The sequence below is a fragment of the Haliotis rufescens genome, unplaced genomic scaffold (genome assembly GCF_023055435.1).
Source record: "Haliotis rufescens isolate VD_foot unplaced genomic scaffold, xgHalRufe1.0.p SCAF_85, whole genome shotgun sequence".
NCBI lineage: Eukaryota > Metazoa > Mollusca > Gastropoda > Lepetellida > Haliotidae > Haliotis > Haliotis rufescens.
The window spans coordinates 1,172,342-1,187,812 of NW_025964378.1; the positions used below are offsets into that span (position 1 = coordinate 1,172,342).

Genomic DNA, 15,471 nt, shown 5'->3' on the forward strand with positions numbered 1-15,471 from the left:
GTCATGGAATCCTATAGTCATGGGGTTGAATCCTATAGTCATGGGGTTGAATCCTATAGTCATGGGGTTGAATCCTATGGTCATGGGGTTGAATCCTATGGTCATGGGGTTGAATCCCATAGTCATGGGGTTGAATCCCATATATTCACCCTGCTCATGATTCTTGGTTCGTCAGCACCATACCAGTGTGTAGGTTTCACTATGGTGTAAATGTTCATGGACTTTGTTGTCAGGTTCAAGAAGATATTTGGTAAATATTTGTTGATGCCAAGTTGGCGGTACACATGCTTCGCAAATCCTGAAATCAACTGAAATCTGCACTGAGTTTACGAACCGGATGTCGATTTCGTTACGTGATTTTGATTGGACTACACAAAGACTTGTTAGTCCAGCCAAAATATAACTCCATAACACCAGCCTCGTTCAGGAAGGGTGGAAACTTGACTTTCATAGTCAGTTAACTCCCTTGCTTTGAAAAATCAACGTTTACATCATCTAAAGACAATTTGAAATATTATTCATTATATCGTCATGCAATATGCCATGGCTTGATTTAGCTATATAAAACATGCACCAATGCAACCTATTATTGATAAATGCAACCTAATATTTATGTCTAAATGCACCGAGTGCATGTAAAAAAGTACAAATTTGAGTCCGACTGACCCTTACTTGTGGGACCAGGGTGCAACCTGGTTATGTCTGGTGGAACTAGCTTTTCATGTCAACAGTATGTTTGTTTGTTGTTTAACGCCACACTTAGCAATATTCCAGCTATATGACGCTGGTCTGTGTAAATAATCGAGTCTTGACCAGACAATCCAGTGATGGATATCATGAGCATCGATCTACGCAATTGGGATCGATGACATGCATCAACCAAGTCAGTGAGCCTGACCACCCAATCCCGATAGTCGCCTCTTACGACAAGCATAGTCGCTTTTTACGGCAAGCATGGGTTGCTGAAGACCTATTCTACCCTGGATCTTCACGGGTCTCGTGTCAACAGGCATCAGGTGCAAGTTAAATCAAGTTCCTTAATTGAGCCATGTATGATGGAGATCACTGACATGGTGTTCAATAAATCTGCCATCCCGTTATGTAACCTGCCTAACGGTTATGCTGGCTTCTTTGTGGAAAGATTAATGTCTTCGGATAATATGATAAGCTTGGAATAATGTGTCCAAAAACCCAATCATTACCATCATCCTTTCCTAATTGTCCCTCGAGGGATTCTCACGAAGAATTTGGGTCCCCAGAAACCTTAAAGCTTGTAGCAAGAAGTGACTAAATAGATCCGGTGGTCAGGCTCTGACTTGGTTGATGGATGTCATTATACACAATTATGTGGCTAGATGCTCATGATGTCGATCACTGGATTGCCTGGTCCTCAGACTCGATTATTCACATACCCAAGTCATATAGCTGGAATATTGCTGATTGCAGTGTTAAACAACAAGGAGACACACACCTGAGAACACAAGGATTTGAAACCATGACAGTTGAGTATATTGGTGTAATGTCAAATCAACAATTTACTGAAATTTTGCAAATATTTGTTTTACTTAATTTTGTGTTTGAAAATATGCGAATTTTAGATGTTTTAATTTATAATTTTGTCAAACTGATTATTTCAGGAAATGTTTTGTTGTAGAAATGGCCTAAAAACAACCATGAAACCTTGAAAAAAATCACAAATTAATGTGGTGAATAGATCAAATGAATTTGTTTTTGTTGGTGAGTTGTGTTTTACGCCCCTTTTAACAGTACAGTTATATCACGGCGTGCCAGCTTGATTTTGGAGGAAAGCTGAAGTGATGCAGGTCTCAGACGTTTACCACTTTGGTGAAACCCACCAACACGGATATGGTGCTGACAAATCTAGAAAACTTAATAGGGCAAACTGGGATTTGAACCCACAATCATATGTTTCTGGCGTGCCCAACTCTTCACAATGAATTTCAGTGCCTTCGACGATTGGGCCACCTTGGAAATGTAAAGGGAAACAACTCTCCAACTCTAGCTTATTATCCCGTGTAATCACCAGATGCCAAATGGCGTCGGCCACCCAACAAACTGGGTGTTGGACCAGCAAGGCTGGACCTTGTTGACAGTGAGGGGGAATAACCTTGAATCCTCGCATTTGATTGGATAATGCTTGCAGCACAACCTTTTCACCTTTCCAATTCATCTGCATACACATGTATGTGTATGTACAATTATGAAGTTACGTGTACCGTATTCAACGTAATATGCGTCCTGCTCTAATAAGCACCCACGACGATATTTACTAATATATTGGCTAGTGAACAATTCCAATTAGCACCCCTTCTGATTGATCAATGTACACAACACTTATTTATTCATCTATAATATGCAGTCATGTGTTATATGCTCCCTTAATTATGGGCAATTCAATTCTGGAAAATATATCTGTCGTATATAAACATTTCAGGCTGCCAGCATAAACTACGAAATTTACGATCTTTCAACTCTGGTTTTTTTCACTAAAATAATATTCCAATAAGAGCCCCCTATTTCTAATTTTGAGAGCGCCCTGGGCGCTTATTACGTCAAATAGGGTATGTATTATTTTTTCAACAATGAAGTTCAGTACATATACTAAAAACAGCAACAACGCTTATATTTCAGGCAAATTGCATATAATACAACAATTGCTACTCCCTTTGCTTCATGCGTGTTTGATGGCTTAAACCCTATACCTCTGTATTTGTCATCATTCACTTGATGCTCAGTTAATGACTTTATTACAAGCATAATTAGCATGATTAGTGCAGGAACAACTCATATCACCTGAAAAAGACTGCAATATAACTCATTAACGTTCATCCCTGCCCCTGAGGTTGTCGGGGATATATCAATCAGTGGTTCCCATTTGGCATTTCTCGCGTCTGGGGGTAATCATCTTATCTAGGATTGGTTTATAAATCCAGGTCTGATGTGGTGAATGTATTACATGTTATGTAATATGTACGTGGCGGCTAAGCAAGTGATTAATTGTTAGTTGAGTTGCATAAAACATTGATCAAAGGATTAACCGATGATACTTTGATGATTAATTAGTGTAATCTTGCACAGCGGATTTGTCGAACAAGATAACTGCCTGATATTATGCATGTAACTTCTGTTGGTTGTAATTACGATACCTGCATTTGTTTTCATTCATTTCCTGTAGCAAGAATGCGGGAGGCGTCAACGACGACTGGTCAAGTTCTTCCATAAGTAGAACATAACAGGCAATAAGTGCTATTGTTATGGTTATTATTATTTTAAGTATATACAGTAAAAGCTGCAACTAAAATAATTCCATATTGGAATATATTATTTCGGATAAAATGATAGTTTCAGATACAATTAATCTGATCACTGCATGAAAATTCTTTCAAGTTATATAATTGGGTATATTTCTAACAGGAGCACCGGTGGATTGTTTGAAAATGTGTATACAGTTGTTTGCTATTTCTGGCTTAGTTTATGAGAAAATCTTCCCGGTAATCTTTATTTCTGTGCATAAAACAATGCCTAGCAGAACAGAAAATACAATTTAAATGGTAAATTTATCACAAATTTCACATTTTTATTAACCAAGTTTGTTCTCACCTGTTCGTTTACCTGAACTCTCTGAAGGGATACTATGTTGTTTCTTATTGAACATTATATCATGTTGACCGATGGCTTCCCCTTCTCAAGTCATGCATTAAGCAACCAGAAAAACACGTCACTTTGGCTGCAGCTCTTTATTGTATATCCTTTGATAAACAGCTTCTCATTCTTCAATTCTCCCATAGATGTGGCTTCGAGCAGCGCTGAACATAAGTCATACCAGTCGAGATTATAGTCCATTTGTAATAAGCAAATTTTGAATCTGCAAAGAAAAAGCCGATCAATACTTCAATACTTTCAAAACTGGAGTCTTGTTTCCGTTTAAGGTAAGGTGAAATGGGGTTTGATGATGCGTCCTAGATTATTGCACTTATATAGTGACGTGCTTGCATGTGTGTGTCTGCTTGTACTAGTCCTGACTGATGCTGATTCATAGTGCTAGCTCACTGAGATACCATGCCACAGTTTAACATGAATACCCCATTCAGACACAGTATACTGACTCCGAGCCGACCACTCCTTGTTTTAGCCCCTTAATGCCGAGCGCCAGACAGGGTAACAACAAGTACCATCTTTTAATGTCTTTTGGTATGACGTGGCCAGGGATCAAACCCTGGACGTTCCGCTATCCGGGCGGACACTCTACCACTAGACCACAGAGGCGGTCTGTTTCCCTTTAAGGAATATATTGATGATGATGTCACTTTAGGAAGACTTATGTTGGGCAAAATGTCTTGAGTGATATTTCAACTGCACATAATAAAACTGAGTGATCAAAATGTTATATTATTTCAACAATGTATGTGATATCCCAAATGTAGACTTGCATTTGACTCATCAATCTAAACAACAAATCTAAGCTTATCGTTAAAGAGTCAAATAGACATGTGAATTTATATTGTACTTACGGTGACATATAATTTAGCAAGACTGTTTTATGTGTTACCATGGTAACATTTATCTTTTGCTTTTCCACACAAATGTTTTACTGTCTCTGTCAGCTTTGTCAGTCCTTCCACCTATGCTTAAAAACAGTTACCTCCCTTCCCGGTGTGATCTACAAGCTCCTTCCCAGTGCACGACACCTTCGTTACATTCTCGGTAACATCGTTGCCACCAGTGTGGGCGTGGCCATTACACCTTCGTCCATTCTCGGTAACATCGCTGCCACCAGTGTGGGCGTGGCCATTACAAGAATCTTGAAATTTGGCTTCTAACCCCAAATGTAGTAACGTTCATACTTTTGTTTATGTTTTTGGGAATGCCATCATAGTTCATTTTGAAAAGCGTTACGACTGACCATGTTTTCCAGATAAATTTACTTTGTCGTCTGTATAATCAGATTGGTTCAAGATTGCAGACTAACGGAAAATCAACCAACTTCTCCCTTACATTCTTACTATATCAATGACATGATAGTTTTAATGAAATAGAAATTCAAATTGACAAAGAAAGAAAGTAATTTAGCAGGGGTAAGTGTCTTCGGCATCACGACAGTCGTCCCTTGTTTGTAAACACAATGGTCATTCGGTTGCGAGTTCAACTCCAAGCATGGTTGTTGCCACCTATCACAGTGGGGAGTTTTGACTGGTGGCAGCAATAGTATAGGGAGCTCCGCAAACAGGCTATCGCTGTGAGAAGCTTGTGTGATCTACTGTCTTAGTAGGTTGCAGCTCTAATGTACACATTGTATCAAGTTTTTCAACTCAGTGCATACTGTGTGAAATGGGGACAAGTTTTCTAAGAAACTGCTGATGTTACATGAATGAAAGTTTGCATGCTTATCTAAGAGATACTTGTCAAGATGGTGTTTGAAAATTGGTCCTGTCAGTTAATGTTTTACAGAGTTATGGCCATGTTATTTTACTTAGTGCATAATGTGTGCAATGGGGACAAGTTTTCTGAGAAACTACAGAAGGTGCATGAATGAAAGTTTGCATACTTATCTAAGAGATACTTGTCAAGAAGGAGTTTGAAAATTGGACTTATATTATCCTTTACAGAGTTATGTCCCTTGATCCTTTTTATTTTAGTTGGTGCATAGTGTCTGCAATGCCTGGGAAACGTTTTCTAAGAAACTAAAATTATTATTTCAGAAATACTTATAAAGACTGACTTATTTTTGCAGAAAAGGGGCCTTTGGTGTGTATTAATTTCACATTTAATCATTTTTACTGATGACATAAAGTGACTCAAGTGCCTATGTCTTCTTAAGGCTTTATGGGACTTTTTTATAGTTTATATTCACTACTACATGAACAAACAAACAACATTCTAATGTGCCCCATGGTGGGGGATAGTGACAACGCTGTTTTCTTATTTCATTATGAGTTATCATATTTTCATTGAAGATTTTATAAAGCCTGTTTGTTCATAAACAGTTTGTTATTTTTTAGAAAAAAAACAACTTCTTTCTTATGTAACATGTAAATATAGGTTCCCGGTGCACTAAAAATACCATAAATGTTTGTCTGTTTTAATGTTTGATATTATCTTTCTTCCAGATTAACACACATCTTCGACACTGGAACTGTAGTGGAGTTACCAACTAACTGTGACTAATATTCAAGAGTGGGAAATAATTCAGAAGATACACTGTTTGGGGCTTTATCATGGAGTGTTTGTTCTTGACTTGAAGTGACCCTCTTGTCCATGAGTTGTGTCATTGTAGTGTGGAAATCGGACGGACTTAATTTCAATGGCTGCGGCCATCAGTGAAATACACTTTCCCTGCAGATATATTGCAAGCAAATTACAGGTCAGTATTCTATGTCACTTTGTATATCAGTATTTCAAGGGGCACTATGGATCTATAATACCGGAGTAAGAAAATATTTAATATCCGTATTCGACATAATAAGCACCCCGTTCTAATAAGTGCCCGCGGTGATATTTGCTAATATATAGGCTAGTGAACAATCCCAATTATCATCCAAAACTGGCTCCCACAGGAGATATCCTTGGATGAGATCAAGCGATATCTACACTGTAGATATCGCTGCAATGAAATTACATCACAATGCTTTGCAGACCATTGTGACGTCACTGGTTACCATGACGTCACAATCAAATGACATCACTAATGGTTCTGCTACTGAAGCTGTTTGCAGTACTTTTTACACTGAAGACACTGCTAATTACTGTCTACAAATTGAAAAAGTTGAAAGAATGATGTTTGATGATAAATAAAATCTCACCCTCGTGTCTTTTGATATCAAATATATCAACACTCGTTGATATATTTGATATCAAAAGACACTCGGGTGAGATTCTCTATTTAGCACCCCTTCCGATTGATCAATGTACACAAGACTTATTCATTCACGTATAATACGCACTCAAGAGTTATAACACCCTTAATTATACCCCCTAGTTCTAATTTTGAGAGAGCCCTGGGCGCTTTTTGCGTCGAATATGGTAATACAAATGATTCTTATAATTGACATATGTGTTTAGATGGACATTATTGCAGAATAGTTTCTGGGAATAATTGTGTTGTAAATATGACCTCCACAGGTACTTTAAAGTTTATAATATAACTCTTTGCTTCCAGGAAAACGCTGTGAATTCTGATCTGAATATTAACGTTGCTCACATACAATGTTAACATTTTGGAACTTTCCTATTCATTGTGATATTTGTAAAATCTCTGCGTTTATGAAGCTGAAATTTAATGTTGCTATCACCTTATATTCCCCTGACCTCACTAAACTTTACTGAAACGTTTTTCAAAGTTTTTAAAGTCCTAGTTATTTAACCATGTTAAGACACTTGATTCGAATGAAAAATAATCAACGCGGTCAAGGTTCTCAACTACTGGTAAATCATATATACTCTTGTGGATTGATTTGAAGAGATGTCTCTGTCGAGAAGGATATTGTTTTGGAGTGGTCATTAGACATTTCGCAGTCCTCGCCCGCTGCTGAGTTTGACATTTGAAGCCAGCATCATATTTCTACATACAGTAAATTACGGTTATAACGAACTCAAAGGGACTACTAATTTTAGTTCGTTATAACCGTAATTCGTTATAAGCATATATACAGCATAACTAAAGCAAATGAAGTTAGTTCATTATATCCATCAGTTCGTTATAAGCGTGTTCGTATTAACCGTAGTTTACTGTACAAACAAACCTGGGGCCTGGCATCACAAACATATTGTATTCCATTGACAAATCTACATTTTGGTCAAAATTGACCTGCTGCCCAATGGACTGTGACAGACACTGGCTGTAGACAGGACAGAGCTATGCAGTGGACCCTTCCAGAACCTGCTGAAGTGTCACTTTCAGTGAATCTATCCTGAATAGATGGATGATTATTTAATTACAAAGACTGGACTGAACACATTGCTGCTGTCAGAATGTGAACATATGCCAGCAATTGAGTGAAGCACCAGTATAATCTTCACCCAGTTAATGTTTTAAGGTATAATGAGTGACCCTAAGAATTGATGTGACTGAATGAGTATGTTATATGCTGCTTTTAGCAATATTCGGGCAATATCAAGGCGGGACACCAGAAATGGCTTCACACATTGTACCCCTGTGGAGAATCATACCCAGGTCTTCGGCGTGACGAGCGAAAGCTTTAACAACAAGGTTACCAGACCACCCCCTAAGTATTGAGGTTATAAGATAGACAATCAAACTAATAATGATAAACATATATAAGCTCAGATGATGATGAGAAAATCTATGAAATCATGAGAACAACAAGGTTACAATTGATGTAATGAACTACAAGGGACAATGTTGTTTGTTATGTACGTTTTGGCTCAGAAACGTCCGCCATCTTGTGTAAAACACTATGCACATAATTGCTGCATTGACTTGTATCAGCAGTGATCACTTCATATCATTCAATTGATAACATTTCATAACATTCATATAAGTTTAACAAGGTTGGTTCATAACCGCTGATTGTGTTGATTCGCCGCGATTGTGTTGATTCGCTGCTGATGGCGTACAGCCATTTGTCAGTGACACTTACACTGAGTGAGATTTCTTAGTTCGCTATACACCTCACTAATTTGTGGTAGATGGGCTATATCCGTGTTCTACTGTATTTAATTAAGCAATCCTTTAATGTGGATTTCACATGGACTTCATAATAAAAAGAATGGTTATTAAGGTAATGAAAGATACAGTGCTCCTGATAAACGCATAAAATGCACAAGATGTGTCACAATAATCAAACTGATTTTGAGTAGAGTGAATAAAAATCTGCATGAACAAATTCAACAACCCAACAGTAAAACACGTCCTACTGTATCCAATGTAACCTTTGACCTAGGTGTTTCCTAACTGATCTTTACTTGCCAGTCCATGGGCACGGGTGGCCCAGTCGCCTAAGGTGCCGCGATTCGCTGTGCAGAGTTGCTTCCCTTGGACATTCAAGAAACCTATGATTGTGGGTTTGAAACCCGGTTCCCCACGATTATGTTTCTAAGTTTGTCAGCGCCATACCCGTGATCGTGGGTTTCACCGAAGTGGTAAATGTCCGAGACCTGCATCACTTCGGGCTTTCCTCCCACATTAAGTTGACATGCCGCGATATAAATGGAATACTGTAAAAAAGAGGTGTTAAACCCAACTCACTCATTAACTCCCTCACTCACTTGCCAGTCCAGTGCTTGTCTGTCTCACAGTCCCTGAACCATACTATTTTCCCTTCACCCAGCCTTTACTGTAATGCTTTAGCCTCAAATGAAGCAAGTCTAAATTTTCCACAGGTTCTCCCATCTCACTGAGTCTTCTTTTCAATTTTTATGTAGTTGTTTGTTTATATCAAAAATATATATTTTCAGAGACTAAGCGTTAGTCTAATCCAGACTAATCACATATATAAACATGCAGGTCACCAATCAGGCGAAGTTAAGTGACATCGGTCATGGAGAATAGTTAGATGGCTGATCGCGTTTGGCAGCTTGATTCCTGAGAGTTTCCAGTGCTTGGTCCAGACCACACTGAAGCACATGTAGCACATGTGCTGTCTTCTAAGACAAGTGACATTGTTCGAAAGGTGCCTCATCACCAAGCAGTAAATGGGTACCAGGTAGCACCGCACAGGCAGCTTGGGTTGTATACTCCCCAGGGAGCTGAGAATGAAAAAAATCAAGTGCACACTGATCCATTGACCGGGGTAATAATGTTAACGTTTTGAGGGTACACCTTGTATAAGGCTTAAAAAAATAAAAGAATTGGTTCTCAGGCGATGGTTTTTGAAAATATAGTGCGGGCGGGCGGTCTCTTTTTGGTGTGGGGGGGGGGGGTGTTCAAACTAGTTTGTAACCAATAAACAGTTGTGTAATCAATAAGCGATTGTGTAAAATCAACCTGGGAAAGGGCATCCCTATAAAAATGTATCCCTTGATGAGTAAAATACTGGAATACAGTATTTGACTACCGTTGGACTTGGAATATTTAAGGATTTTTTCTTTTCTTTTTAAAATGGAAATAAAAACGAAATGTGCAGCGAACTTTATGATGATGCGGGCGGTGCCTGAGAACCCAGACTATTTATTTTTTTAGCCTAAGGGATATAGAGCAGTATGAGTACAAACATCATTGTTTCTGAGATATTGTAACTAAGACAGTACTTCAGTTGTCATCTTAAATTGAGAAGGAAGATTGAGCACATGTCCACCAAACATCGCTGGGGTAAAAATCGATTCCACAAATGGTGAAAAAACACAACATATTGTTTTTCTGTCCGGTGATTGACTTGTGATTACAATTCAGGTATTTCCATGTCTTGTTTATTCAAACAGCTGCAGCCTGTCGCAGGACAGAACATGAACAGATGCAAATTAGACGTCGCCTTAACCAGCATTTAATAATGAATGATTAAAAAATATATCTACACATCTGTTTAAAAATACCCGACAGATGAAACATCTACATTGGCAACATCCTAAAAAATCCTTTCTATCCGAAATCATAATGAAATATTGTAGCCAAGTAGCCTAGAGGGTTAAAGCGTTCGCCCTTCAGCCCGAAGACCCGGGTTCGATTCCCGACATGGGTACAATGTGTGAAGCCCGTTTCTGGTGTCCCCCGCCGTGATATTGCTGGAATATTGCTTAAAGCGGCGTAAAACCATACTCACTCACTCACTCACTCATGATGCATGTCCATCTTCGTCCGTATAGCATAATATATGTTTGCTTCGGTTGTCTGTTGTTGTCCATGTTGATTTTTTTCTACTATTTGAAGCATATATGAAGAGAGCTTGTGCTTAAGTTATATTGTCCATGTTCTCCTAATTCCATTACCATGATTACTAGCTAACTTTTTCTACAACATCTGTTGTTACAACCCCAGATTTCTACTCTGTATGTAAAAATAGGTACAAAGACAGAGTGACAATATTGGGAGATACATTAACAGTATGTTAAGTGGAGCTGTTATCTGTCTGTCTGTGGAGCTCATTTGACCAGTGGACATCCTTGGAGATGGTCAAGATGTCTGCCAACTTGCAATTACAACTGAATATTAACTATTCAATATAATTTTGGTAGTACTTTTACTTCCATTAATAACATTATGAAAACAAAGTCATTTCTTTAAAGTGATGGTGGGATGAAATTTGAAAAATTAAAAGAAAGTTCTGCTTGACACGTCTAAGAGTTACCTCCCTTTCTACATCACTTTGGAATAAGGGTTAGTTATGTCAAGGTTGGTCCCAGGATCCCAGGATTTTTAAAAGGGAGGGGTCCAAAATATCAAAATCTTCTCTCAGTCAATTTACTGCCTACAACACACTACATTTCGTTTTTAAAAGCTGGAAAGGGGGGGGGGGGAGCCTGGACCCTCTTCTGGATCCGCCAATGTACTGAAATGGCTAGCTTGACCTGGAGGAAACAGAACAACGGCTCTTAATACAGCAAAGGTTTTAAATTATATTCCACTTTTGTAATATGTGCAGTTGGTGGATGTCACTGTGTTATACATGTCATAAGAAAAGTGCCAAGTATTGAGAAAATATAATCTATATGACGGATCTTGCCATGTCTACCTGCAAGATGCAAGGGATAGGGATAAGCCATCGGCATTAGAAATATGCGAATTATTCCGTAGTGTTTAGTGAGAGCTTTAAACTGACATTTTTTAGTTTGATAAAGGGAAAGCTATCATTCATCAAAATAATATTTATGATACATGCATGATTTTCATAACGCATTCTTTGCACCAGTAGCCAAAATGTTAACATTCAGATGGTTTCATAAAACGTGGAAAGCAACTGACATATATCGTGAGGTCAGGCTCTTTTATTTCTTGGGGAGAACAATTCCTGGTTAGTAGGTCACTGCTAGATGTGAAATAAAAAGAAATGCGAATTTCATATTTCTGTTTGTTCTTCAAAAAGTTATTTGAATATGATGCCATGTGAATAGTGTTAGGGACTGGCCATTGATTCGCAGGGAGGCGGGGGTTGTGGGGGGAGGGGGAGAGATGGGGGAACATGTGTGTGAGATTGGTCTTGGGGCTCTGTGTCAATTTGTTCAAACGGTCAAGCCAACCTTGCTATTTATTCATCAGCCAATATACAGACAGGTCTCCTGGGTGTTCTCATGATGCAATCATGATACTGGTGTCAGGAAAACTACTCTCAATTGACATTGAGCTTCTGTTGACAGCATTACATAACACATGTAAATTCTACAGATTTTGTTTTCCAAATTCAGTTGCTGTACTCCACTGGGATATGTCTGGAATGCTTCTTAAACCATCACACTTTCTCTAAAAAATATTTCATACCATATTAAAGACTGATTTCGCAAAATCTGATTTATGAAGTCAACCGTTTTCAACCGGAAAACTTAGGAGATTGTCACTGGTTGTCCTTAACCTTATCAGTAAAGGAGAGGTAGCAAAGAAACCTAATTGTATGTTTCGGAAGGTGAATGGTTGTTAAGTTCATCGCTACCAAGTTATCCCTGTGGAGTTTCCAGGTTAAAATAGGTCCCCATCAACCTCAATGCTGGCCGTAAGAGGCGACTTAATGGATCAGGTGATGAGGCTCGTTGACTTGGTTGTAAACATGTCAGCGTAGCTCTCATAATATCAATCCAGACTCGATTATATAGGGATGCCATCATATAGCTGGAATATTGGTGAATCCGGCATTAAAGAACAACAACCAACTGTTCTGAAATTGCTGCAGTTTGTAAGTCTCATGGCTACTGTTGTTGACAATTCTTTGGATTTTCAATGAACATATCCTTTTCAAAAAGAAAACCTGGAGATTTAAAAAATATTTTCTTTCAATTTACACTGATTGGTTTAATAAACTGAATAAGAATTTCATCATTGTTGATCTTAGCGCCCTGAACCGTATATTCAATTTAGATTATGCCATGATGCATATTTGCCTGGACTTTGTAAAATTTTGCATATTTGAGACCTCTGAAATCACAAGACCTATGATGCTGAGATTTGTTGGGATGATCCAAGGTGTGGTGTCTCTAGTTAATATTAGAAAACATACGACATTATGGATAACTAATCCTGGTTTATTGCGTTAGTCATGTTTCAAAGTAGATTCTTACACCATGTACACCGTTTTCAAGTTCTTTAATGAATTAATTACTGCTCACAGAATTTGGATTAATTATCAATATGGCAGCCATATTGATTAGATCTTTCTGGCCCATCTTTCAGACAGTTTTTCAAGTATCATTTGGAATTTGATACGCAGTAAGTATATGTCTATTGTTTTTGATGCTGCTATGACCTATCACTCATTATATACCCTCATGAATCTCTACTTGCTGCCAACATCTCTAAAAACAGTAAAATGTTGACATCATTTTGTTCCACGACTCGGGACATACAGAGAGAATATCTATTACATACAAGCATATAGTGCATCTATGACATATAGTGCAACTATTTATTATAACTATATAATATAGTTATACCAAGTTTCCGTCCGTCCGTCTGTCCTGTCCTTCTGTCTGTCACTTTTTCCTCATGATTATTGTTCTCTTAAATTATTCAGTGGATTCATCTCAAACTTAGTACATATAATCTGTGTCATATGGAAGGGTGCAGTCCAAAGAAAAAAATTGTTTTTATTAATTTTCCATTTTTTATGAATTTTTTAAACCCTAACCCTATCCATTATTTAATTTGAAACTACAGACACACTAGGTGGGTGGGGGGTATTAGTGAGCCACGCTCACTTTTGCCCTTGTTAAATTTGCAATATCGTGTATATTCCATAACATTAATTCAGGTGAGCTACAAAGTCTAATGGTTGTATATACCGTATTCGGCGTAATAAGCGCCCACTGCAATATTTGTTAATATATTGGCTAGTGAACAATCCCAATTAGCGTGATTAGCACCCCTTCCGAATGATCAATGTACACAAGACTAATTTATTCACGTATAATACGCACTGGAGTGTTATAACACCCTTAATTATGGGCAATTAAATTCTGGAAAAGCATATCTGTCGTATATAAACATTTCAAGCTGTCAGCATAAACCAAGAAATTTATCTTTCAATTCTGTTTTAGAGCCCTCTATTTCCAGTTTTAAGTGTTCCCTGGGCGTTTAGTACGTCGAAAACGGTATATCTGGGTTAATAGTGTCACTGACCCTGCTGTTAATTAAAAGTGATAATAGTTAATCAATGCTTTAATGCTTTTGACTGAGGATGTGTGATGAGGATGTGTGATGAGGATGGAAGGAGTGAATCAGGGAACTGGTGGGGGATATGATGAAATGGTTACCAAGGTACGAGTCAAGTATCCCGTGAAGATTCCGGGTTAGAATTGGCAACCCATGCTTGTCATGCGAATTCATGCAGTTTGTACATCATTTTTTCGATTCGTATCTCAATGAACTGTGCTTGTCGTAAGCGGCGACTAACGGGATCAGGTGGTCAGGCTCTAAATTGTTGATACATGTCATTGATTCCAATTGCACGGATTGATGCTCATGATATCAGTCATTGGATTGTCTAGTCCAGACTCAATTATTTAAAGACTGACGTCATATAGCTGGAATATTGCTGAGTGAGCGTTTAACAACAAACAAACCAAACCAATGAACTGAAAAATATACAGTCAATCCTTTACACAACCTTGTTTGATTGAGTATTTGAAATGGAAAAAAAGAACCCCCAAACCTATACATATAGATCTATAAAGATATTGAGATATATGCGAATATTAGTTTTACCTAAGGTGTTTCTTAAAAATCCATGAACCTTAAAATTAGAAATGTGTGGCCTTAACTACCATTTGGTGAAACCTTTGTATTTTGTGAATCAATGCTGATAGTACTTGTTCACCCATTTTCCTGTTCTGTTAATCAAATGATGAATAATTCTGAAATATTTCACTGTAAAGGAGGAGAAAGTCTTACAAGTTGCCAATATTTTTAATCCTTTTTTTTTTTCGTTGGAAAGAAATTGTCAGTTTCTTGCCTTAAGACAGACCGACAACGAAAATAAAGCTGTGAGGCCGCGCCCCTGTGTGTTGTCTCTGTGGAGTGAGACTGTCAACAACATGGCCTTGGTCAAATGTTTTCACTGTGTGTGCTGAGTTTGAAAGTGTTTCGAAGTATCATAATGTCTGCAGCATTTAAATGTTTCTGTGCCATGTCATCTAACTTGGATCTTATTATGCGCAAATATCTCATATGTATTAAAGATTAAATGATACAGGTAATGGCTTATTTTGTTTTTTTAACCATAATAAAATAGGTTTACATACCTTTTCATCATGGTTGTTTTTGGTAAAAGTGTATTAGAAGAGCGGAGTGTCAGTGTTTGGTAAAAGTGTTTTGTAAGAGAGGATGGTCAGTGTTTGGTAAAAGTGTTTTGTAAG

The 15,471-nt window shown here is 37.9% G+C and overlaps 1 protein-coding gene across 2 annotated transcripts in view; it reads left to right on the forward strand.

The window, feature by feature from the left end:
- Window positions 1-15,471, forward strand: part of LOC124146908 (protein cycle-like) — a 126,609-nt gene that overhangs the window by 35,886 nt on the left and 75,252 nt on the right. The window contains exons 1-2 of one of the 2 annotated variants that reach the window (XM_046517465.2): window positions 5,719-5,766; window positions 6,129-6,382. The gene's annotated coding sequence lies outside the window, so the exon portion shown is untranslated. Of the gene's footprint in view, window positions 1-5,718; window positions 5,767-6,128; window positions 6,383-15,471 lie in introns of those variants that run through there. The other variant, XM_046517464.2, reaches the window with a different exon arrangement.